We start from the raw sequence: 26,051 nt of genomic DNA, 5'->3' as shown, positions 1-26,051 counted from the left end.
CTATGTGCACAGTGGGGCTGAGCTGAAGTTGCACGGCCCACCTCAAGTCTGTAATTTCCTTCATTTCTGAGCACCTTGCTTTGCAATCAAAAATAACAACGCATTTCCACAGTTGTTGTTGTTGTTGTTGTTGTTTAATGCAGTTATGTATATATGCATTATACAAACACACGCATGTATACAAATATATTGCTATGGAAAGTCAGACAACCTTCATAGTAGGCAATGCTACCACAGTTTTCCATAACACACACACACATTTAAATGTTCGTAATTGAAATAGGGATAAACCCATTTCCTATGTCACAGAGCGTTAATGATATGTTAGATCCTTGTATTATATCCTTATATTATATACAGGTTTCACCTTGAATTGTTACGTGTCATAAATTGGTGGCCATAATTTAGACAAACTCCAACTCTATACCACGCATTCAAAAGTTCGGTACAATTCTGCAGAACGGGAGAGTACGAGCTCCATTTTGGTGAGGAAGACGCAGAGAATTATCTAAATGCAGCTCGTGAGTCAGAACTGCAGCTAAGATTAGAACCCAAGGCTTAAGTATCAAGTTTTGTCAAAACTGTCCAGCAAACTTTCAAGACGAAGACTGGCCAGACCTTAGTTTGACTTCCAAGTCAGGATGGGAGCCTTCCCCGTTCAGCAGCAGATCGGTATCCATGTATTCCTCCAGCTACTCGGCAGTGTCTGCAGAGGGAGAATATTGCGTGCTGCGCTCCTCACCTCCCCACGTCAGTGCCCTGTCTGGGTTTTCATTCAAAACCTACCATCCATGTCCTGACCCTGTTTGATCTCTTACAAGATCAAAGTCTGGAGAAGTTGAAAGACATAGTGACATGATTTATCCTCAGGGGAGCACGATGACTTTGGAAATTTCTTTCTCTCCTGGATTCCACACACTTGTCCCCCTGCCCATAAAATGGAAATACTGATTTTGTTTCTGGTCGGGCTTGTCTAAATGTGTACGGGAGAATAGCAAATAGCATTGCACAGGGACACAAGATGTTGCAAAGACAAGGGGGATATTAACTCTTCCGCTCTTTTAGATTTCCAGGCTGCAGTGTAATCCTACAAAATTAAATAATATGATCAGGATTTCCCCCTTTCCTCTTGACCTGACTTTCAAGCTAGGGCTAAGAATTGCAGCACATTTCTTTTCCCAAAGCAAAACACAATCCTGGATAAAAGTCAGTTTAGTTGAGAGAAAAAAAGTAAAACAAAAATAGATCTTTTCCATAAACAAAGCTGCTTTCCATTTTGCTAACGTAAACAGGCAGATGCATTAAGACATCATGCCACCCAGGCCTTGGAAAAAGAAGCAAGGAAACATATTTCTGAGTATTTTCCTGAAGGTGCAAGGATGGTTGAGCCTAAGGCAAACTCAGCAGAAGGACGAGGCTTTATAGACGAGAGAGCTTTACAGACTGTTTCACCTGAGACTAAGGAGAACTATACTTCCATAGTTCAGGTTAAATGCAACATCCCCCCTTCCCACATGAAATGTTTGTTTACAGTAGGCACCTGTGCAGTTTTTATGCTTCCGGTAGCCCTACGTGCTTATAAAAATGAAGGTTTTTACAGCACTTCCTACAGTTGGGCAAACAGAATTTCAGGTGTCCGGGCACGGACATGGGTCTGGATGGGCAATGGAAAAAAGCCTTTCAGAAATGTAAGTGTTCCCCTTTGCAGACCTCTCTTTGCTTGTGCTGTACCAGCTCTGCAGTGAATGAAACACCCTTCCCTCAGGGACTAGAAACAAGGAGATGAAACAAGAGAAGTAAGAAATGAGCTGTGTCCTGATTGTGCAGTGGATTTTCTGACGACCAACTGAAGTCGTAGCAGCTGGGATGGAGCCTGTACTGTAAGAGCCCAAACTTCATTTACTTCTCTATCACCTGAATCATTCCACTGGTGGGAAACTCAGCCCTTCCAAAGGCAAGACCCCACACAACTTAAGCCATCAAAATAGGCTTTTTGGTATTGTCTAGAGATGTCTACAGTCTAGATGTCTACAGTCTATGAGCATCTGTAGCTAAATGATGCTTTGCAAAAAATTGCACCCAGGAGATGCTGCAGTTTTCTCCTGCAGTTGGTTTGTGATATATTTCAGTCATGCATTTAATTCATGTGCTACAGCACACAGCTCTTCCCCAGGTAAAATCCTCGCAGACAGACCCCCCTCTTGCCCCCCCTTTCTGTGTTGTTTTGTTCTTTGAAGCGTCTCTGTTTCTGTTACTCAAAAGGAATCTGCTAATATTAATCTCCCAACTAGATACTGCAGGGCAAATTCTGCCCTCATGCATGTTACATTTGATTAAAACTGGTATATATATATGCATATAAAGCTGGTAAGAGCAAAGCTCTTCCAGGGCTTGATACCGTATCTGATTCACATCAGTTTAGAAGACAACAAATAATACCCACCACAAAAATGGCTTCTTCCACTTTGGCTGATATCAGAAAGGAAGTTTTGACATTTAGTTTCAATATTTGGATTCAGCCTAAAGAGATGCCCAGTGACTCAAATACTACTTCTTCAAACTGTCTGGCTGGAAAACAGTCTTTAGGATCTCAGCAGAACAGGATGATTTCTGCTTTTTCTTGCTTCCTCTTGGGCCATAAACACAGCAAAGAGGGGCCTTTTGCAGAAGACTTTGACCCAGTGTGCAGGAAGTTCAAGTCTATGTGCAAGTGAAAAATATTTTAGCACGTATTCCATATCTACATTTTCCCCCCAAATCTGAGAAGAGGATGTGGCTCAGGTTGTGCTGAGGGTTTATCCGGGGTAGCATTTTCTCTGGTCTGGTTTGACTGATCTCTAGGTGTTCCATCACTCTGTCACATGCCTTGAAAAATAAGTGCATGGAAAGAACTAGTTTAGATCGATTTATCCTTTCTGGTACTTTTTTTTTATCTTATTTTTTTTATTTTTTTCTCTTTTACTCCCCTCTCCCTTTTTTCTTCCTCTGCTCCTCTGCAGCTCCCATTAGGAACAAGTCAGTGACTCATAAAGATACATTTTCCCTCATTCACTACATCACAGCCCTACATGCTCAGCCCCTACAGGGTTCCTTGACGCTTGATCTTTGCCACCAGGAGCATCCAATTCTTTGGCCAGTTTTAAGGCCAAAGGGAACTCTACAAACCAGTTGTTCTCTGTTTCCCCCAGGAACAAAACTGGGGCTATGTGACTGCCCTCTAAAGATGTGTGGATCAGCATTGAAGTGCTGACCTGTTCAACACTTCTAGGACCCTTTGAACTGTGGGGCTTTGAAGCAGAGGCTGTAACAAACTGGTGTATAATAAGCTGCTGCCCCATGCCGGGAAAGGCAGAGGTATCAGGGACTGGTGGAAGCTTTTGAAGGCACAGAATGCTATTAAAAACTGCGAGGGACTGGAGAAAAAGAGACAGTGAAAAACAAATCTCTTTTCCGAGCAGTGATGAATCTCACTCTGGTAAGTTAAAGCTAGGGTCACTAAACCAGATTTGACTTTTACAAAATTTGGGGGTGTCTGGCTTATGGTTTTGGGCTGAGATGCACTTTTGCAGAAACTGGGGCTACACCAGGAGAGACGCTTGGTTCAGTTGAGGGCTTTCCTTACCTTTCTGCATCAGTAAGTTGTTAGGGAGGGGAGAACCAGTCTGCATAGCAATAATTATTATCAATTGTATTGTGCTTTTTATCTTCAAAGTGCTTTACAGAGACAAACTAATTATTTCTCTGCAACACCCCTGCGAAGAAGATGGTAAGTATCATTATCTCTGTTTTACCAATGGGGAGACTGAGCCAGAGCATTTAAGCGATTAGCCTGGGGCCACAGGGGCAGTTAGTGTCAGGGCTGGGAATGCAGGAGTGTCTCCGCTCCCAGTCAGCACCAGGCAACATATCTCTTTAGTAGGAACAAAAGGGAACCTTTCTCCAGACTTGGAACCTAAAAGAAGCACTTTTTTTTTTTTTTTTTTTTTGGCAGGGGATTATAAACTCTTTCTTTAAAATGTAATCATAATTGGAAAAAAGGCTGTGGAGTAATGGCACTAGAGAAGGTTGAAAGTCAGCATGTCTTTATGGGCAATCCTAGAACTTGAAAAATTGGGGAAATTCCTGGAAAATTTGAGGGTGGGAGTTGACAGGTTCTGTTTCAGAGCAAAAAAAAAAAGACATATTTGAAATTTCCCATGGAAGGGAAAATAAATTACAATGTTTTTTAAATATCAAAATGTTTCTTTACAGACGTTTCAAAATGAAACTGAACCTGAAAGTCTGTGCTCTGAAGTTCCTGGTTCAGACGTGGCTTCAGGGCTTTTAAATTCCTGCATGCCTATCGGCTCTCAGTGAGGTTCTCAGGGCTTCCACAGGTATGTCAGTCGTCACCTCCCCAGCTCGACTCGGGCTGTGGAGTACCTCTGCTGTACTCCAGTGAAAAATCAAACTCATTTCAAACTGCCAGTAGCTTGGCACAACTGTCTTTGCTCTGGAACAGAGAAGGAGCAGCCACACATGAGGCAGCAGGCCCAGATGGGAAGCAAGGGACGCACAAAAAACACTTACTGGGCCAAATCTGCAATGGGAATGTTCCCACTAGCCATAATATTGCCCGCTTCATGGCTCTCTGACCATTGTGATGTTGTGGAGAGGCTGTCCCCAGACCACACATCCCAGAAACCCTGTGCTCCATGGGACCTTACTGGGCAAGCTATCCAGAAATGTGGCCAGGGTTGGTCAGGACCCCTCCTGCGTCTAACAAGCCACTAAGTTTCTTGAATTTCAAGGATGCTGTCATTTTTTGGGCACAAATAACTTTCAGTAGTGAATTCTTATCCAGCTGTAAGGAACATCTCCTGTAGTTGAGGTGTTCCCCCTGTGCAGCATACTCTCTCTGGTGATTTCAGAGAGCAGTGTGGATTTCTCCTCCTTACTCTCCTCCGTCCCCTTTCCCTTTAGCGCCGCAGTGCCAGCCCAGCTCAGAGATGTGCTATTAGGTATCAGCCTCGTAATTAAATGCCAACAGTTGTGCCTTGCAAACATGCCAGCGATCACCAAGCAGCTGCTGACAGCCTGTCATACTTGCAAGGAGCCTTGATGGCTTTTGGCATGAGACAGGACCCCCTGGTCACCCTCACAGCCAGATGTTCCTTGGTGCTCTACTGTGAGGTGAAGCCGGGACAGAGCCGGAGCAGGCTGTCAGCAGCCCAGTTACAGCTTCCTGTCCTGCCCCATTCAAGGAGCAAGCTGGAGCCCTAAGTGACAATCCTGCTTGCCTCCCTGACTCAGAGATGAGATCTGAAGTAGGGACACCGGGGAGGAAACTACAGAGCTAGCTCTCTTTTTTTTTTTCTGTGGGATTTTCTTTTGCCTGGGTATGACCCTTGGAGTGCCAAAGTACAGTCACCAACCTCAGGCACTGCCTAAGGACTGCAGCCAGAGAGAAGCTGAGATTTCAGGGCAGCACAATAGGCAGAAAAGGCATCTTTCTACTCCTAGCTTTGCATTTTTGTTTGGAATGAAGAGCTGTCAAAGAAGACAACACTTTTCTTACATGGTTCATCCTACAGCACTGAGAGGCGCTAAAAATTGTGAAAAATAAATTAAAATACTCAACGAGTCAAGGTGAGACTTTTCACATTGTTCTGGTGCCATTTCAGCCTGAAAAGCTGAGCCAGATCCTTAAACGCTCACAAGCTGCCACGAGGGCTGTATTTGCTAAAGAGTTGTGTAGCCCGCCAGCTTGGCACTTTTGAAAATCTAGATACTGATTTTGGTGCCTAAATGGGAGCTGAGCTCTTTTGCAAATCTGCTTCTGATCGTGCATGCTGAGCTGTTCTGCAAATTCTGGCTATCATTGCTCTGCATTCTTGTACTTCCTGGTTGTGAGCTGTGCTGGGAGCAAAACTATCAAAGCCCCACAAGGAAACCACTCCTGCTCTAATCAGGAAGCATGAAAAATCTCAGGAGCCAAACTTTTCAGCCTTTATTACTATTTGGGTGATGGCTGAATGTCTGAGACTGCTTTATCCTTCTATGGATCAGAGCTGTGCCATGGCAGGTGCTATAAAAACCTCTTAAAAAGAGACAATCCCAGCAATGAATAGTTTATAATCAAAATATAAGACGAGGCAGAAAGTGTGTGCAGCAGATGGATAGATCTGGCATAAGGAAACCATGGGGTGAGTGTTCTGGTGAGTGTCTCCAGCATAGTCTGCAGAGCAGAAAAGAGCAGGCAAGGATAAGCTTAACTGCTTACCTTACCTGACCCCCTAAACCTTTTGAGATTTGCCCACAACAATTAATTATTCCTTTGACTGGCCAAGATGACTCACAGCTGCTCATGCCATCCCAAAGCTCAAGATCTAAGTAAATTTATTGAAATTAGTGGTGGCTCCATTCCAGGAAACTTGCATTTCGTTTTGACTCAAAGGAGCTCCGCACCCTTCCCACCTCTCGTTTCTCCCCTCTTCCCTCACAGTCTGCAGAACTTGCGAAGCGAAGCTCTACAGCTTCGATCTAATCATGATTAAGGCTCAGGAATGGAAGTCACGAGATCTGAGTCCTATTCCTGTCTCTAATACAGGGTGTTTTTTTTTTTTTTTCAGTGAGTCACTTCCCTTCTCTCTTCCTCAATATCCTTGTCTGTAAAATGGGGTTAACAATACTGACCCATCTCACTGAAAAGTTGTGAATTCACCAATATCTGTGAGCATTCGAGTAGCCCACATGCTGGAGACTTTCCCTGGGTTTAGTGGCTTTGTGCCTGGCACTAAACGTGTACTTGCATAGTGCAAAGGAAGTTCAGGGTGTTAATTAATGGGACTGTTATGGATTGTTAGGGCTTTTATTTCTGAATGGACTTACACCTCTTTAATAATTAATATTGCCAGCAGGGCATACAAGAGGCAAAGCAAATAAATGGGGTTAACCCAATTCTCATTTGGAAAATACAGCTTACCAGCTTCTTACAAAGGGAATTTACTCACTGTTGTTTACCAGTACCATGCTGTCTGCAGTTTCTGAGCCACCTTTCATTTGCGTATCGTGCTTTGGTTTCAGGTACAGGCAGATACAGGGTTGTGCCACCTCCAGACCTAGCTGCTGTGTCCGTTTTGGAGTGGTGCAGATAGGCAGAGTTACTTGCTTAGCTCACAGTCTGAGGATCAGCTGCCTGGGGAATCCTCCCTGCGATGACGGCATTCATCCATTGCACAAGAAGCTTTCCTTTGATATTTTACCATCTTATGAGCACTAGAAATGATCAATGCCAGACCTTAGTGAGTTGAAAATGGACATGTCAGATATTCAACTAATACTGTTCTCAAAGCCCTGATCTCAGTTCCTCCTTGGTAGGAGACTAACCTACAGCTTTGAGAAGCCAGTTCAGACTTTTTTCTACCTCCAGCAAGGTCTGTCCCGGTAAAAGCTGACACTGTAGCTAATTCTTTTAATTAGGTTGTCCCATCTTGGGTCAGTGGGCTAGACGGCTTTGAAGTTTGCTTTGCCTAATTGCACATGAGTGTTTTGGACAGAAAGCCTGCTGTTAGTGGGCTGGGAGGGCTCGAGGAGGGTTCAGGCAAGTGTCTGCCCAACCGCTCCACCTGTAGGAAGGTGGAGGAAAATCCTTGGGGCTTCTCAAAAGGCTGAAATCCTTCGTGGTTTTTTTTTTTTTTTTTTTTTTTTTTTTTTTTTTTTTTTTTTTCCAGGAAGGGCTTGTTGTGGCTATTGCACAGCTGGGCAGGCCTTCCTGTGTACTTCTCCTTTCCTCTGACTGATGCCAGCCAGTAGCCACGGCTGGCTGGTAGCTACTGCAGCTGCACCGACTTGAGTGGCCCCTCTTGATGGAGAGGTTGATAGACTCTGAGGACAGGAAGGAGAAACCTGCAGAGTCATCACGTTCTGCAGCAGCTGAAGCCACAACTGCCTGCAAGACACAGAAGAGTGGAGTGGGGGGGTTGACTTCCTGAAGCAGCCTTGCCGGTGCTCTGGAGAGCAAGAGAAATCACAGGGAGGAAAGGCAGGCAGAGGAACTGGAACTGGTGGTTTGGGTCTCCCCCCAGCCCAACAGAAACCATGCTGCTTTTCTTCTGACAGTGCCTCCTTGTGTCCAGCTGAGGTCCTGGAATAGAAACAGAGATGGGTTTGAAGCTGTCTGCAGGAAGAAATAGGAGGTACCCCTGACGCAGTACCATGTGTGTGCGCTTCTTGTTGGAAATGAGTATGAAAAAAAAAATGAAGATATGAAAATGAAACAACTTTTTATTTGAAGAAATTGCTGTTTTTACCATCTTAATTCTAGATTTTCCACATACTAAAAATTCTCATCTGTGTTTCCAGCTTATACTCAGGAACAGAGCTACACTCACCGCTTCATCAAGCAATAGGAGAGGGCTGTTCACGAGGCTTCACATGCATGGCTGATTTTTGTAGCTGGTGCAGCGAGACACGCGGAGCCATGCTGCAGTAATGTGCGTTTGGCACTGCTTTCTCTCACCTGATTACACCATCTTTCCCCTCTAGTGTGACTGGCACTGCTTAGCTTCCTTGCCTGAATTCATGGCTCACACAAACTGGGCAAGTTTCCAGCCCATTATTAATTACCTTATGTCTATGTTCTTAGATCAACTGCCCCACTCTTTCCCTGTCTTCTCTTTCTCCTTTATCATATGTTATTTGGAAGGCAAACTTTTCACATGAAGGATCACGTCTGTCTTACATTTGCTCACTGCATAGCACATAAGAAACATTAATGTAACAGCAGTATTATAATCAATCACAGTAACACATGAGTTAATGTCCCTTAAGATCCTATGTCAGCTTATTGAATTACAAGCAAACATATTTGGTACATGAACTAAAGGACTCGTGTAATTGCCAAGACTCTAAGCCAGATCACAGGTTCACATTTCTCTTTCTAACACTGCTGCTCTTTCTAGACCTCCAACAGAAGCATAGGGTGGCCATTCTTTGCCTACACCTGGAGCTAGAGATGTTGGTCGTTAGCAGAAATGCAGACAGACAAGAAGGAGGGCTGGGACTTGGTGTAAAGGAGACACTGATTTTAAGCAAGATTTGAAGTTTGCATATTTCATGTTTTAAAGTTTGACTTTGGGGTGTCAGCATTTTGGGAATGTGGCAGGGGGGTATTTAGTTAATACTTCATCCACCCATAAATAGAAGACTCTGCGTTCTTAAAGAATCTCAAAGAATTTCTGCTGGTATAAATTGCAATAGCTCTGCTGACTTGAAAGAGGAAGGAGACAAGAAAGATGTCCTGGCTGTGGGTAGGTTAATCCCCCTGGGTTTGCTAGACTGATGTGTTATTCCTTGTTTTGCTACAGATTTCTTGTGTGACCTTGGGCAAATCACTCTCCCTCTTAGTATCACAGTTTCCCATCTGTAAACTGGTGAGAGCAACAACCGCCCTGCCCCAGAGGGGTGTTTGGAGGATAAATATGTTAGAGACTTGGAGCCGCAGGAGTACAATAGTGACAAGGTTCCGACAAATGCCGAAGATAGATAGAAGCTGACAATCGGGAGACTGCTATTAGCAGCTGATTCATTCTCTCTGGTTAATGCATATTTTTAACAGGCTGTTATTGACTAGACAGGCACACAAGTCTGTCAATTAACAATGTTATAATGAAGTAAATCTCTGTACCAGTAGCCTTTGGAGGGTGAATTCAGAACTCCCAAACCCTGTGGCACAACACCTGCACTACTAATAAAGGGTGAAGATTCTCCTGTAAGCCAAGTGGAGATACCATGTGCAGCGTGAAGCAAGTGCCCAAGTGCAATTGGCATTTTCACTGTGAAGCCCTGAGCAGCTTTGGTGTGCAGTATACTGACAAATAAGGAGTCTTAGGTGGCCATGGATTTATTAAAATGTGTTCATAAAACCTTGTCAAGGCACCATTTGAGAACGACTCCTGGCCAGACATTGCGGTGATTGGTGCTTAGAGCCCCTCTTGCAACCTGCCCTGCAATATGATCAGGGAACACTGCTTAATTGTATTTCTTTTACAAAGTGATGAAATGTAAAACTCTGCTCCCGGCATGCTGGCTGGCACAGGAGTCTCAGCAAATATGTGATTCTCGCACTGCAGCTGGACTCTAATGACATGAAAGGTGCTAATGCAATGCAACTGGAACCTTTAATTATCCTAGTGACTAATAGGAAATCTCTCAAAGGGTCTAGGAGAAAGAGCCTTATTCTTCACTGAGAGCTCCCTGAGCTGTGCTTAGAAAAGGGGGCAGACAAATGGCAAATCTAGGAGGAGGAGACCTGAGTCCCAGAGCTATGGTATCTGGGAGGGGGGTTCTCTCTCCTCTGACAACCAGCTTGTCAGACACAGTAAGCAGAGGGAATAGAGCTGCACCCATTATTGACTTGTACTAGTTGGTACTTAAACTTGTTCTGCATCCTGCAGGTAACTGGATAAACCTGCTGATGAAACAGAAAGATTTGGATTGACTTTGAATGTGTTTGTGTTCAAGGAAGAGACAGTGACAGACAGCTGTTTCCCACTTTGCTAGTTGAATGGAGTCTGTCAGATCTTCATGTACTTTGCAGATTATTTCTGTCTGATACAGAGCTTCAGACCCTGTCTCTTAATTTTTATTTTTATTTTTTTTAAATCAAGAGTCTTCTCTGCTGAACAATCCAAGCTGAAACCCATACAGGCCACACTGCCTGGATTTTATGGAGCGATGCACAGTGCAGGTAGTGTTGGGTGGTTGGTCACGGTACCCAGTGCCATTGCTGCCAGGTCTTCAGACTGATGCAGATTCAGCCTCATGTCACCATCACCTGTATCAGTTTCTCTTCAGTAATTATGGCAAACAAGGGTAGAAAGGGCTAATATGACTTAAATGATATTACCTGGCAGCTCAGAAGTATGAATAGTTGCCAGACTCATGAGAAGAGCAGTCTACGCCTTTATTCACCCTTTCTCTCAAGACCTTGACAAAGCTGGTGCTTGGCAATGCTAGATAATACAACATGGGTTACGGGGGTTTTAAAGTCAGAATAAGTCACTTCCCTTCTTGAAGAAATGAAGAAGTCAATGGCACGATCCAAAATATGGAATTTAATCCAGTGATCTCTGCCTCAAGTACTCCAGAGGTTAGGAAGCAGATGAGCTACTGAAGTAGCAGGGAGGGTGCCGAAAACATTAGGCGGTAAAGGGGAATCACAGAAAACCAAAAAAGTTGGTCTTGCCCCTCATGTCCTGGTCCTGTGGCCTCATGCCCACTGTGCCTACAGCAGCTTGGGGTGGGTGTGAATGCTCTCCACCAGACAGAATGGCACCAGCTTCACAACTGGGCTGTGCAAGCCACGGCCTTGGATTTCTCAGGTAAAAATGCCGGCGTTTTGGCCGAAAGCTGCACCAAACCAAAAGAAGAAATCTGCTGTGGAGTAGAAATGGAAAACCCATTACCACCCAGTTTTAGTCACGAGTCCCCCAAGTGCAGAAGCAGCTATATCAGTGCCTTTGAAGCAAGCAAACTTATTTGTTGCTGCCACCATGCAAGCCCAGGCAGTCTCAAGTCTGTTACTTCTTTCTGTTCCTGCTTTTCTGGTTAAATGCACCTGGGAATATGTAATTGTCGTAAAACATTCATCATAAACAAACGGGATGGGCACGCCAGCTGAGCTAATGCTGGGGAAATGAGTTAAAAAACCTTGAGATTGGTATAATTGGTAGTGTACTTGTTGTGAGAAGGATGAAAGATGCGTGTTTTATATGGAAGTATAAAGAAGGGACAGGCGCTATGTGTGCCTGGAGAGAGAAAGCATTCCATGTGTAACTGTGGCTTGGCAAAGGCTCGGGCACTGTTGTTAGAAACACAGAGAACAGATCACTGGTGGAGCAGAGGAGCGATGTGATAAGAAATGTAAAGGCCTATGTTAAATCTCTTACAGGGATCTCTGATTTACATCAGTGCAAACAAGGGCAGAGACACGGCCTAAGTCAGAGCTGTAGGCATTGTTCAAATGTCTCCGTTGTTTTGTTTTTGTTTTGTTTCCTATATAGATAAAAGATAAAGAAAGCATATATTCTTTGTTAAATAATGCTCGGTGCTAAGGGACTTTCCAGGTCTGAAAGCTTGGGCTGAAGAAGTTAGCTTACATGTGGAATTGCAGCTGATCCAAGAGCACAGAAAATAAACAATGCATACACCTCCATCCCTTGAACTCTGTGAGCTAGTTTTGTGGTTATAGTTCCCCACGGTATTGCCTTATCTCTTGCCATGTTTACAGGATTCGCCTTGTCTGCTACCCTGAGCCTCGCTGCCAATCACAAAGCATCAGAAAGTACACAGAGAGGTGGGTTGGTGTGCAGTGCTGGGAGTGGCGGACACCGCGGTGAGAGTGCCGAACGAGGCGGTGAGGAGACAACAGCTTTAAATGTCAGGGGGACTGCGTGGTCATAAAACAGAAAGCCATTAAGCAGAAGGAGCATATATACGGGAGAATCACTGAGGTATCTGATACTTCACATTCCTACTTCTTTTTTTCAGCTGTAGTCAACTGCAGCATGATTAGATTTAGCCCATTTCTTTGTTATACCATTAGCAAGTAATAAAGCACAATGAATGTGTATGAAGGAAAAGAGATCTTAGATCTAAAGTGCCCAATCATCGTTGCAAAGCTAGACCCTTCCAGTGCGGAGAAGAGACTTCAACCACTGTGCTTTTCTTTTCTTTCCTGGCTGGATGAGAGACAACTGTTACTGCGGATGTTTACTCTTTGCACTGTGGTAGAGTTGCCCGCTGGTGGCAGCCTGTTGCAGCCTCTTGCCCAATCCTGGGCTGTTACGATTCCGTCACACCTATCTTGGTCCCAAATGAGTGGATGTACATACAACATAGTAAACACATTTCTCAGCAATTAAGTATGCTGGCTAGGAAACAACCCCATGACAATATGACACGAACTTAAGTTGCCCGGGAGGCAGTCCAATTTTCTTCGTTGGCTGCTTGGCATTTTTTAATTGAACGACAAGAAGTTTGTGTCATTGCTGCGTATTACAGTAGTGTAACAATGAAGGGGCCACCAAATGGCTGGAAGTCAAGAAGCACACTGAGCCTAGCCCTAGAAACCACAAAGCCAATTGATTCAAATGCATATTTGATAACCCTGAGATAAATCTAACAAGTTAAAACTGAGAAGTGTCTGCTAAGATGGAAGTGTATTCCTTTACATTTTAACAAACGTGGAAAAAATGCAACTGGCCAATATTTGCCCGCATACCTCTCTCCATCTCGTCCGTGTTTTGTTTCATGCTTCTAACAAAGAACATTCTAAATGTAGCCTGTGTCACTTCAGTATTGCTCTTGTACACCACGGCACTTTGATTTCTTTTGGATTACAACCTCTTGTGTTGTTTGGTAGTGTCCTTAAACACCTAGCTGTTGGACATGAAGCGATTAGTTGAAAATCTCCACTTCCCTGGGAAAAAAGTCCTTCAAAGGTTGCGTAAGTGCTTAAAACCATAGTCTATTGTAAAACCCAGAGGCAAATAAGCCAAAAACCTTTAATTTAAACTGAAAATTATGATTTTTCCTCAGCCTCATGATTCTTGGTGAGCCTGACTCATGAATTTTGAATGCTTAAGATTTGCAGTACCACGTGAGGTAGATATAACCACTGCAGGACAGGTCCAAACAGTCCCTTAAAAAATCATTTATTAGCTCTCCCTTCCTTTGTACACCCTTTTGTTCGGTGCATTTAATTAATTAATTTTACATGTTCTTTTTGCCTGTCTTTTTTTTTTTTTTTTTTTTTTTTGGAAATACTTGTGGATTCAGGGCGGCAATAAAAAACCCTTTTATTTTAAAATTGAAAGATGAAAACCAGCGTAATGAACTTGCCACTTCCTTAGAGTTCTGGTAACTTGGGTGTGATCTGATGGTACAGAATGATTCATGGGATAAAATTATAGACTTATGCAGGTGTGTACAAGAGCTTGGGTGGGGTGTAGGCAAACAGGGAATTTTATATGGCAATAAACATGGGCATGTGGTATAAAGAAACTGTACGGCCTTTTTAAAAAACTTTATTTTATTTTAATTTCATAAGGAGAAATTGAATGACCTTTCTGGTCAAAGATAAGGACACCCCTTTGCTCTTCTCCTGCCAGAGTCCAACAGAGATAACGCTATATTTTCAAGCAGGTGGAAACCTCATCTGATCCTTAGCACCATGCCAAAGCAATGGGCAGCTCTTACTTAGATTTTCCTTAAGTGTGAAGTCTGTCTCTATTGGAATTGGGTAATGTGGCATTATTTAAGCTCAGGTAAGCTCTGTGCTTTGTTCTGAGTAGAGCTTTTTGGGGGCCTTCTGCCCGTGCAGTCTTAACACCCTGTATTCTGTCTCATGACGGACAGGGTAGGCCCCATCTATCTGGCTGGCAGATCAAGTGAAAAAGCTCTGCCGCTCCAAGCAGTGAGTTACTATCTCACACCTGATTGTAGTGCCAGATACAGTGAAGGTCAGAAGGCCAAAGGTTGAGAAATCTGGCTTGCAAAGCAAACAGAAATGTTTCTGTTTGCAGACAGAAATGCTGACTGTACATAGAGCCACAGGAACTTCCAAACCACAAGAATTGCCTCTCACTGCTTCCCTCTTCATCTTCTGTTCTTCCACCACCAACCTTTTCTTTCTTGCCACTGTTGGCCTGAGATTCTTCTTGCCTGAAGCCCCTGCTGTCTGAGACAGCCTACACACGTCTGCCTGAACACCTCTGCTGATTTCAGAGCTCATCAGAAGAAAGATTAAAAAAAAAAAAAAAAAAAGAAGAGACTAACTTCGAAGCTGGTGTAAAGTCATGCAGCTCTGCTAAAATCAGGGGAGTTAGGCAAATGAGAATTTTCGAAATGTCATGGACAGATATTTTGCTTTTTTTTTTTTTTCCTTCCCATGTAATTTCTCCCTCCCCTTGTGGTTTGTTATCATTCAGCTCTACAAGGCTTTGTTTAACTCTAGTAAAGGCCATAGGAGTTGGAATTAGATCCAATTTTGTTTACACAAGAGTGTGTGGCTAAGGCTGGGCCTTTGAAAGGGCACATGATACACTCCGAAGGTTTGGGAAGATCATCGTTAACTATTGCTTGAGGGTCAGACTGTGCCAGGCCCGCTCTCCCCTTATAATGTCTTACTCCACAGACAAGTCTGATTTGCCTGGAGTAAAGGACACAGTTAGAGATAGCTGTCACTTTTCCTAGGGCAGCTCTAGGAGTGTGCTTTATGGGTTGTATGGGGCTCTGTCCCATAGACAGTTCTTACATTGGGACCATTATTCCCCTAAATGCCAACAAGCCCCAGATCGTGGCTAGAGCTGCATGTTGGGTGTTAGGAGGTCACGGGCTCCTTATCAGGGAGAGGACAGCAAATTGCTGCATTTTGTACAAGTTGGGTGCAGTTCTTGGGCTTCAGACAAAGCCAGCATAAGTGTTAGGATGTTCATCTGTGGCAGCTGATGAGCTCTTCCTGCTACCTGGGCACCTTCTGCCAGGAGGAGAGATGGGGTGCTGAGGTGGTGAAGAAGGTCACAAGCTGTGACATTTAGAAGCACAGATCTTTTGTCATCTCATTGCTGGCAGCTCAGCATAAATCCAGCCTATTCAAGAGAGCAGTAAAGCCCACCCCAGACTGTCCAGAAAACAAAATCAGAATGCAGTACTTTCTCTGCGTAAATAGCTAGCAATTCCTGAGGAAATGGGTCCCAGATTTCCCTGTGAATTGGGGCCTTAAGTTCTGACATAGGGAGCTATTCATGGAGGAAATTCTAATTGAGTCAGGTTGTGCTTTTTCCACAAATTGTTTACCATCTGTCTGGGTCTTTACTGGATTCCTAAAGGGACCTGTGTTGCACCCAGGTGCTGTGGTGGTTAGGCAGATTTAGGTGAGCACTCCTTGCATGCAGAAGTCAAATAGTAAAGAAAAAAAACATGTCCGTGGTCCATAAGAGGGACAGATCATATGGTCACCATCTGGGGCTCGGGGATGGCTCTGTGCACTGAAATAGCAATTGCTGTGCCTTGCTGTGTTTCCACAACAGAAACCAAAGATGGTGACATGGAGGAAATTAATGCCAACTGCCCACTCATTTCCTGATTATTTGTTATACATGCTCCGGTGGCTTTAAAACAAGAGACTGCAACATACAGAATCCAGAGTCTCATCTCTGACAGGTATGGATTGAAGTGTGTGGAATTATGCTGGTGTAATCCAGGTTAAAAGGAAGAAACAGGCCCTGTACTCTATGCTGAAATTCTCTCATGAAACCTTTCCCAGAGCTATCAAAGAATATTAAAGTTCTTTGGGAGCAGGGACTGTCTCATACTGTGTGTGAACAGTGTCCAACACAATGGGGCTTGCTCTTGGCAGAGACCTCTAGGAGCGAGAGCAATACATGTAATAACATCTAACTACACCTTCAAGACATAGTGTAGGGAAGTACATTGTGTTAACTCAGTTGAGTGCCTGCCTAACCTGTGATTTAGAGGTGCCCCTCCCTCAGCGTTCAAAGGAGGAAATGAAATCTTCCCCAGGGAAGAAGTATTCTGACCTTTCAGTGGCAGGGTCTGCGTGTATCAGCTCCAGAGGAGGAGCAGGAACTGGGACGCTTAGGATCAGTTCCCCACTTTGGCTACCTGGCCTTTGGCAAGTCACCTAATTACTCTGTTCTACAATTGCTCAATTGTCATAATTCTTCTTTTCTTTCCCATAGCGGGGTGGGGATGGACGGAAGGGAAGCAAATTCTTCCTATATTTATGATTACAGAGTGCTTTGAGGTGCTCTGGTGAAAGGGCAAAGGGACAGTAATAGATCACATTCAGCTCTGCTAGCTCGTTCCTAAGAGCATTTATTTAGAGACCGAGGCTTGCTCACTGGCCTTAGTGGTAACTCCTTCAGGAAACAATTGCTTAAGGTAATATTTTCCAAAGCATCCAAGTAAGTCTCCCAAATCCCTTTGAAAGTAAAAGAGTCTCAGACATTACATTTCAAAAATACTCCTGAGCACCCACAACATTTGAAAACGTGCACTAGTATTTCCCACGTGAAGAATCTGAAATTACAGAGCCAGTGACTGACCCAAGGAACTTACCGCACATATCAGTAAAATGTAGAAAATGCACATCCCCTAACTGACGTGTCACTAAGCAGAAAAGATTTCCCTTTATTGTAAAGATTGTATCAAAACCCTCAGCAGACTTGCCTGATTCACTAGCCATGAAATCTTGGTCTTTTCCTTTGATCTTTCTTCAGATACTACTTCATGTAAAATAAGGCAGACTCCCTTGGCTTGCCTCCAGTGGGGAGAGACTAAGAGGGTTTCTGTGCTTCTTTAGGCTAATTAGCCACTTGCAGGACCCCAGAGAGGTGTAATGCACTATTTTTCTTCCCTCCATCCATTCCCATAAAAGCCTGGATCCTGGTCTTTCCTCCGACACTGTGAGTGGTAGGACTGACAGAGATTTCTAATCTCCAAATTAAAATAAACTTCCAGCGAGGTCCGGTTCTAGTAAAGGAGCCGTACTATTGAGCTAGATAAACAGTGGCTGAGGAGGTTTGTAGATGCTTAGGTGTTATCTGGTACAGAGGTATGAAGGGTTAACTTCTTTCTTCCTCTCTTAATTGCAGTCACTCCACAGGCTGCACGTGGACGTCTCAGGAATGGAAGAGGGAAAAGCACAGAAACTGTCTGTGGGAAAAGTTGCATTCCGTACCCTGAACCTCCACGATGCAAAGTTTTTTCTGCCTCCCTGCGAGTTATTTTGCTGTCTTGACGTATATCTAACTCCCAAGGAAAAGACCTTGCTGACTCAGCCTGAATCCTTTTATGTTGAGTCACCCCCTTCTGCTTCCAAATTAAAAGGCCAATAATTGCCTGTTTGTGAAGATTCAGACAATTGCTGCCTTATACCCTCAGCATGAGCCACATGAGGAATTCCTCCTCTAGTACATGAAAAGATGAGCTCAAGTGAGATGGTAGTTGGAGACTAAGCTGTTGGATAAGCTGCTCTGCCCTCCCCAAGTGGAACCAGGGCTCTGGATATCTGGATCTGCCAGAGCAAGATAAACCTTGCAGGGGTGCTGCATCCTGAAGCAAAGACTGCTCGTGCCAGATCTCAGCTGCAGTTAAGAGCAGGAATGCATCCAACATCAGGCACAGGACAACCCAGTCCTCTCCTCTGCGAGCTCTCTGTGTCTCACGTCCTCTCCAACGGGTGCTTACCCCATTTGCCATTCTCAGCTCCATGTGCCAGGGCTGCCCCCACGCTGTGTTGTAGCCCCAAACAAATCTGCTCCCCTTAGCAGCAGCTCCGTCCCCCAGACATGGATGACTGAACAGTGCTTCCCCTCCCCAGGGCTCTGCCTGCCCTTCCCGTGGTCTCAGGCCTTCTGCTGTGATTGCTTCTGCCTGCTAAAGCTTGATTCCCATTGCTTTTACTCTTGTCAACCAAGATTTATTATTCTCAAGAGACATTCATGCAGAACATGAATCCCTTCAGACAATCCCTTGACGTCTTTTGGCTGCTACCTTGCACTGGGGCAGGTACAATCTACAGGTACTGGGGTAGGTACATCTACAGTATGAGGTGGGAGGAAGGAGATGCTTAAGACAGTGAGCAAAGAAGAGTTCCCTTCAGAAAGTCAGGGTGCAGCAAGTCAGGGGCTCGCCAGCCAGGGGCCCTCTCCCACAGCCCCATGTGAAGCAAGCAGGACAGGCCTGGGAGCAGCAGCAGGCTTCAGCCAGGAGCCCAGATCATCAGAGATGTTTGTGGTGACAAGAGAGCTCCAAGCCCAAGAGAGCAAGTCCATCCACAGGTCAGGATCAGGAATGGTAAGGGCAACCAGGGTCAGGCACCATCCAACAATCAGGCAGGCAGCGAGGAGGCAGACTTGAAGTCAAGCAAGGAAATCAGTCTGTGGGTCGAGATTAACAAGGTTCATGGCCAGGCACAGGCATGGCATGGGTGGGCTGGAGGCAGGAACTGCTAACAGCAGAGCTCACGTGGGGACTGAAGAGCCAGGGCTGAGCAAACGTGGGGCTCCTGGGCCATGGGCAGAGGATGGAGGCTCCAGGTGAGACTGGTTAGAGCAGTAAGTGGTGTTAGTGCTCTCAGGGACCTCACAGACATGTGCTGTTCCTGTCTCTGGTTTCTTGGTGGGCTTGAACAAATCCCTCCTTGTGTTTCCCACCTTACCTGAGTTTCAACTGGAAGAAATACCAGTACTATCTTCTTCTCTGAAGCTTCAAATCATTAGAAAGGAGCAGAAAACACAGCGTTATTTTTCAGTATACTTGTAAGTACAAGCTGTGCACCTATTGTGGAGCTGGGAGTCAGAAGGGCTCCTCCACGCAAGTATCTTTTTACTGTTCACGTGAGTAAATTCTCATATTTTCCTCTAACAAGCTTCTGAGTATTTCCGGCAGAATTCCTGGGAGATTAAACATCATATAAAATGTATTAGTCTCACGCAAGATCTGACTTGCTTTTGAACCATCAGCAATCATCCCCGCAGTTGCTGGGGTGTAGAACTATATTTTTTATTGTTATTACTACTTTTCTACTTTCTGTCCTGGATCTTGTAAGATACCTGTCCTATCTCTAATTATGCTAACGAGGTCCTGAGGTTGATTTAGAGGCTCTGTTATAATGCCAGCCTCTCAGTTTACATCTCAAGTATCGGCATGTTTATTGCAGATGTCTGTTAGGAGCAGCTACTTTTTCTGTGCTTGTGTGCAGAGCGAGAGACAGAGCTGGAGGGGAGTGGTACGAAATAACCCACAGAAATGAGAAAAAGCAGCTATCTCTGCCATATCTGCATCTGACTTCTCTGCGGGGCACGGAGCCTTGCCTGTAGCTTCTTTTGGACGTATAACATTTAGTTTCATATGTTCTTTCCCCAAATACAAAACAAATTGACTCATGAAAGAACAGTTCATTCCTGAGGGCCGGCACCCTGTTCGGTATGTTGATAACTTTCCAGAGCTGATGTGTGTATTAGTCACCCTTGCTGGTTCACTGCTGATCTGAAAGACAGAGGTTAAATAATTGCGAAAGCGAGGTTGATGTCATCGTGGCACCTGACTGAAGCTGGTACTTGAGAACTGGCGAAAGAGATGCATTCGCTGTGCTTTCGCCCAGGAAAGGGCTCGCACTGAGCAGTGGTTCTCCCCCTTCCCTGAGACGTGCCATCCATTCCCATACCACACAGGGGTGACCTTCAGACAATGAGCCCTCTCACTGCAGTCCTTTTTTTCTCTCATTTTTCCCGACCTGAGTGGATCCTGGAGGTTTTTCTAAATCAGATGCACGTGTGCACGTTTCCAAGGGCCTCCCTCGTGTCCCGCACCATGCACGTATACCCCAGCACGTAAGTCAGGATCTGTTTTGTGTGTATAAGTAGACAGGTGTGTTGCACAGGCCTGTTTTACTGACAATATTGTGTATATCATACACAAGCTATCATATATCGTACGGACTTGTATGGGACTATGGGCCTTTTCTACTTGTTTTTTAACACCGAGACTATGACTTGGCACTGTGTGAGACATTAAAAAATAAAGACAGGCCCCGTGCTAAAGAGTTTGTACTCTAAATGTCAGACGGAGAAAAGACAGGATGCACTGTGGTGAGGAAGATTTCTGATGTGTTTGTAATTTAAATAGGAAAAAAAACTAAACTTGTTTCACAGGAAAAGAGCGCGTGCATGTTTGTTTTTCAGAGGAGTTTAGAGAAGAACAAGCAACAGTTTTGTGACAGTTTGCTGGTGGAGCGGTTTCTCTTAACACCTGCACAGAGGCTCGGGAGAAGGAAATGGGGCTGTGTGGTCTGTGCCTGCTGTTCCCCTGCCCTGTGAGTGAGATTCAGCTGTGACCTGTGAGGGTGCAGCCTGGAGCTGACCCCAGGACCGGCTTCATTGGCACACGTGCCAGCCCTTTGCTCCCTCAGCTCTTCCCTTTGGCTCCATTGCATTTGTCTGCCCCTGTGTCTAGTTCCTATCCCGCATTGTGCTTTATGCTTTTAATGAGAAGGTTCAGGCAGCAAAGCAAAACTTCCATGCTGTGATCACAGGAGAGGAGCTAGTTATTTGTGTCCCATGTGAGGCCATGAAAACAGGAGCCTTGCAGCAGGGCTCTGCAGCATCCGCAGCACCTTTGCTGCTGCCAGCTGACTTTCTGTAGCACAAGCCCCTTGCTATGTTGTTCTGCATCATCCCAGCGATGGGCAGGCCACAGAAGTTAGGAATGAGTGCAAGGGGTACATCTTATCCTTTTTGGGGGAGCGTGGTTTTCCAGGTCTAAATCTCCTTAATCTCTGTGTCATCAGCGTTTTTATTATACATGTACGTATTTGTATTTTAAGAAAATTAAGCGCTGGGTGTGGATATGTGCTAATACTAAATAGAAGACATAACCAGACGAAGCTCCCTAAAGCCTTATATTAAAATACCAGAAGCGCTTGACTCCAAAGCACCGGGCTGAAGAGGTATGTGGAGAAGCCTTGGTCCACTTTGCTGCTAAAGACAGAAACTTCTCATGGGCTCATTTCAAAGCAGTAGGGCACACAGCTGTAAGCAGGAAGGTTCTGTGGGTCACAGCATCTTAATGACACGCTGACACAGCTGGAGAGCTCCTTGTGACACTGTGAGGTTTTAATTCCACACCAGGGAGCTGCCTCGAGGTGCTGGAGCCTGTTAGGTGCTTGAATTCCCATAGTGGTGTCAAGAGAGCTAAGCTGCAGATCCCGGCTCATCCAAACCATCTTCATCTTGGCATTTTCTCTGGTTTCACTGCAGAGAGAGACTCGGTTTCCTGGCTTAAACTTACAGTGTGTCCAGAGGAAGTGTGAACAGCACAGGGGCAGTTTCTGTGGCCCTGTGAACTCAGAATTCAGCACAGCTCCCCAGAGCGATGTGTAAGTAAGGACTCCAGACCAAGCACACTACAAATTCAATAGCAATTGCAGCAACGATGTTCTTAGCACTTGCAAAAGGAAGCAACGCTGACCAGTTAGCAAAATAAAATAAAATACACCACCAAACCCCCAAAGGGCACCTGGATGGAAGACAGAAGCAGTGCAGCGATAAAGCAGAGCACAGGGCAGCCCTCCTGACCCTCTGGTACCGGCCGCTTCCAGGTGCCTGCAGCAAGCACGCGGCTCAGGCTGGTGCAGCAGGGAGCACACATCTCCGAGATGGGGCCAGCAGCTGGTGGAAGCAGCTGTGTCCTGGGCAGCTCACAGCAGAGTTAGGGAGGTGGAATTAAACCATCCTTGCCTGTCTCCAGGTTTAGCCACATTTTCACTCTTTGCTCATTACCGACAACCAAAGCATGCTTTGGAGCTGAGACTGGCTAAAATACAGAGCTGGGCTGACCACAGACTTCTTCTACTTCCAAGGATGGATGATCACCCACGTGGGAAACAGCTATGTGATTAGGGAAGAATCCCCTTTATGGAGGGCCAATTTAAAGAAATGTCATTTCTGTTAGCAAATGCTGTGTTTTTTTTTTTTTTTTTTCTCCTTGTGTTCACATCTGCCACCCCTGAATATACAATTCAATCCTGTAAATACGTTATTGAAAGGAGTATTTATGACCAGTGTTGATACTTTAATACATTTTAAAGCAATTCATAAGACTCTTTACATGAATAACTGAAATTAACCTTCATTTGTGCTTTAATTTGAAGTTCAAACTTAACATAATCAATACTTTGTGGTCTTCTGCAATCTGTTCAGGTCTGTTTATCCAAGGAAATTATTTGTTCCACTTCTGCCTTTGAGGTAGAAATGGACACAGTTAATTCCAAATTCCCAAACTTGAAGAAACTGAAGGAACTGGGACTCTGAAGATAGATAAATATACCACGTTTGTATCCGAGGCTTGTGAAGTACATCCACACACACTCCACATAATCTTTTAGTGCATGATATATGCAATATTCCTCATAAAACAATCCCTATTCAGCTCCTTGTAAAATTTTAGCTCTTCAACAATGGTTGTAAAGGCTGCTTTTTTCCCCAGAGAAAGTGATTGTATAAGGTGAAAATAACCTTATTTGCTGTAATCAGAATGTGAAATCAGATATGGGAGCAGACGTATACTGCTGAATAAAATCCTTTGCATTGTTCTTGTAATGATGTGTTTTTGGATGAGCTACGTTTATAACCAAGTAATTTGCTATCAATGTTTCATTGTAATTTACTTTCTAAAGAATTCATCGTGTCATAACCTTCAGTAGGTACAAGATCAGTTTGTTCTAATTTTAAGATTGTATCATAAGAAACATTTAGCACATTGTGAAATAAATTCAAGAAGCATTTAATCACTGCAAGCCTCTCTGTCATGCCCATCTTTGTCATCCTTAACAAACTTAAAAACTGCAACTGGGCAATTCTCAGCTAATGTAAAAAGTAACATCTAATAGCTTTCAACTGCAAGTCAGACGGATAATCATCTCGTGGGGACATGCCTCAACATTTCCATGCATTGAAGGTTGACAAAATGATATAGCTTCCGTAATTCTGAAACTCTTGGCAGCTAAGGAGAAGTGATTGAAAACTTTCGTTACACAGCCCTCAAGATCAAATGATTGTTTGATCAAACACTTATTTATAAAATACTTTGCTGTGTTTTACAGAAGATGAGGATGCTTATTTTGCTTCCAGCTAATTGCCCAGCTCATTTTCCAGTAATTTATAGACAGCGATGCCTCCAAAAGCTAACATTAGTCTTATTAGCTGCATGTGAATAACAAAGTTCAGATCATTTGACTGTTTTAATACTTCTTACTATTTCAGATATTCTCATACAGTTTCACTGATGCCTTGCAATAACAAGAAAGCAGATTTTCTTCATTACTGCACGCCTGAGAGACAAATGACTATCAAGAACACTTCGTTATTTCTGTGGTTTGGAAGCTTATATGTGCAGAGCACATATAGGGCAAACCACCTAGAGTTATTCTAACTTTTTTTTTCCCCTTTTAGTTGCTATTTTCTGTTTAAAATTTCAGTTACATTTTTGAGAAAACAGAAGTTCTTGTTTATGAGTGAGTGGATGGAATCCAATCTCACACAAAGTGGGCAGAAGATATAAAGCAGTCTGCCTCAAGTATAGTTCCAGTGAAGTCAGCAGCGTCCCTGTGGGAGTGAATATCCATGCGAAGTCTCCAGGTTGTTCTTGGTTCCCTGCCTCACTCTGGCAGGGTCTCCAAGCAGGAAGCTCAGTGTAGGAGTTTACTCTATTCTGCCTCAGTTCTCCTATGAAATTACGATTCATTTCTGTGTGCTAAACTCAAATGCAACCATTTCCCTTTTGCTTTTCATCATATACTTCTGATGCCACCTCTTACAATGCTTTTAGAAGCTCAGAAACCATTTTACTGAGTAAGAGAGCAGCTGCTCTGCTCTAGAAAAAACTCTGCTCATTTATATACTGCTGAGCTTGGATGAAATTTTCTACTAAGCTCTGGAAGGACCTTTACCTAGAAACTTCCCAACATCATCTTACTTCATTGTTAAGGTCCTGTGCTGTATATAGCCCTGTAATTTTAGTCTCCCTGTGAGCAGGGGTTTGAACTATGGAGGTCCCTTCCAGAGTTCCCTTCCAAGCCACGTTTCGTGATTCTTTTCACTCTTCTGCAATAAAAGTCATTAGTGCCCTTATGTGGCTTAAGGAAACTTTCTGTCTCCACAGTGGCTTTAAAGAGCTTTAGCTCAACAGAAAGACGAGTCCTCATTTTAGATTCCTCACTTGGCTTTGTATTTCCAAAGGCTGAAGATAAAATTGAGGCTGGGGGTACCAGGCTTTTACCACAGCAGTGAGTGGATCCAACAGCATCTGCTCTGGTTAGAGGTGGAGAAGCAAGAAAGAGGATCCAGGGGACCTTCATCTGTGCTTTCGTCTACTGGATTCGGGCTGTTGGACTGGCTTTATTTTGCCCTGACTCCTGATCTTTCAGGAAAACAACACCAGAATTGTACCCAGCTTCACAGTTATTTGTTATGCACATCTAAGAAGATTGGTGGTTTTGTTTGCTCTTGGTTTTTCTCTTGCAGCTGGTAAAAATCAAAGGATAGTAAAAAGAAACTGCAAGCAGGCAATTGTGTCAGCCCCAAGTGTTCAAAATGGGGCAAACTGGATGTGGGGAGAGATGTAAAATGGGGGCAAATGTGATAATTTTAAGAGCAGTGTGAGAGAGGCAGAGAAAACCCTTGGGAGCAGGGGTAAAGTCATCATCACATTAAGTGAGTATTCTCTTGTGATTGTGCTCTGATGTGAAATAGAGTGAAAATGATGGGATTTTTTTCCCTTTAATTTATTGGAAATGTGAACGGTTCAGTTTAGCTTTAACATATTTTGTATCTGCTTTATTGAGGGTGTGCTCTGAGCAGGGCTTTTTGGCTTTGTACTCTGTAGATTTTGTTTCTTGCCTCACTTGTTTTTTTTTTTGTTTTGTTTTGTTTTGTTTTGTTTGCTGAAAGTAGAGGCTTGGGTGAAAAGTAGCCATAACATTTCGGATACTGGAAACACACTAAATTCATTCCTTGTAAGCCAGGGATGATGAAACTCCACAGCTTCTCAGGGTCACTCAAGAGGTTCTGCTCGTGAGAATTATATCCAAGCTTTTCTTCCAGCCCCTCCTGGGTGCCACGAACCGGGCAGGCCTCAAAGCCCAGAGCTCTTCCAGCAGCAAGCCCACTACTCCCTCGTGCTGGCTTTCTGTCCTGCTGCCCATCGGAGGACGTAGCTGCCTGCAGATTAACATCTGAAATGGCTTCAGTCGTGAATAAGCAGCACATTGTGGTCAGCTGTGAGCCAGACTGCTGCATTCGTGAAGGATGAGGAAGGTGGGTGACTCACGTGGCTCAAGCAGATGGAAGGCGACCTCTGGGCCAGCCCTCGCCGTCCAGAGAAACGTAATCTCAGAGCTGAACAACTCGTAGTACGTCTGGGTCCAGTTCTGAGCTTTTTGGGCAGAAATCAGATGACATGCAGCTTACGGCCGAGTTTGTGTT

At 44.3% G+C, this 26,051-nt stretch overlaps 1 protein-coding gene and 1 long non-coding RNA gene across 2 annotated transcripts in view; one reads left to right on the top strand and one right to left on the bottom strand.

Moving 5' to 3' along the window:
- MYL10 (myosin light chain 10) overlaps positions 1-26,051 on the top strand; it is a 94,911-nt gene that overhangs the window by 2,937 nt on the left and 65,923 nt on the right. The window lies entirely within an intron of this gene.
- LOC311421268 lies at positions 116-8,231 on the bottom strand. The gene is made up of 3 exons (XR_014684774.1): positions 7,369-8,231; positions 6,676-7,257; positions 116-706 (listed from the first exon to the last, which is right to left on the bottom strand). It is a non-coding gene; the product is annotated as an uncharacterized lncRNA (long non-coding RNA).

This window comes from Aythya ferina, assembly GCF_964211825.1.
Source record: "Aythya ferina genome assembly, chromosome: 19".
NCBI classification, from domain to species: domain Eukaryota; kingdom Metazoa; phylum Chordata; class Aves; order Anseriformes; family Anatidae; genus Aythya; species Aythya ferina.
The sequence above is the reverse complement of the archived record's forward strand: the minus strand, read 5'-3'. Positions and strand labels throughout refer to the sequence as shown.